Source organism: Belonocnema kinseyi, chromosome 6, assembly GCF_010883055.1.
Source record: "Belonocnema kinseyi isolate 2016_QV_RU_SX_M_011 chromosome 6, B_treatae_v1, whole genome shotgun sequence".
Lineage (NCBI taxonomy): Eukaryota > Metazoa > Arthropoda > Insecta > Hymenoptera > Cynipidae > Belonocnema > Belonocnema kinseyi.
In genome coordinates this window covers 31,123,421-31,124,207 of record NC_046662.1, presented here as the reverse complement: position 1 = coordinate 31,124,207, position 787 = coordinate 31,123,421, and positions in this window count along the sequence as shown.

Below are 787 nucleotides of genomic sequence, written 5' to 3'. Positions count from 1 at the left end.
CATTAATTTTTGAAAGTAAAAGACCATTTGGAGTTTTCCCATGAGATTTAAGAAAGTTGTATTATTCTCTTGAAACCTTTTAAAATTCTTAAAAAGCTTCTTTTTCAAACTCCTCAGAAATGTAAATAACAAATTTGAAGCCTTACAAGTTTAAAAATATTTTTTATATGAAATTTCTGACATTTTTAGAAAACTAAATACAACAAAATACTTTTCAGTTTTCTCTTGGAATTAACTTTTCAAAATTAAAATTATTTGAAATATTCTCATGAATTACAAAAAATTGTATTGTACCGAAAGTTTTCAGAATTCTTAAAAAGCTTCTTTTCCAAACTTCTGAAAAATGAAAAAAATGGAAATCTCACAAGTTTTAAATTATTTTTGATTTGTTATCAATTTTTGATGTCTTTTAAACTTGCTACAATTTTTTTTTAACTTTTTAACATTTTTTAATACCAAAATTCTTTTTTTTTTAATGCTCTACAACTTTCTAAATATTTCTTATTTCTCTTTTGGCATTAATTTTTGAAAGTAAAAGATCATTTGGAATTTCCCCATGAGATTTAAGAAAGTTGTATTATTCTCTTGAAAGCTTTTAAAATTCTTAAAAAGCTTCTTTTTCAAACTCCTCAAAATTGTAAATAAAAAATTTGAAACTTACAGTTTTAAAGTATTTTTGATTCGCTTAGCGTTCGCAGATGATAAGGTTGTTACGGCAGAGTCTATCGAAGACCTACAAAGAATGTTGAATAAACTAAATGCAAGCATGAAGAGCATGGGCTTAAAA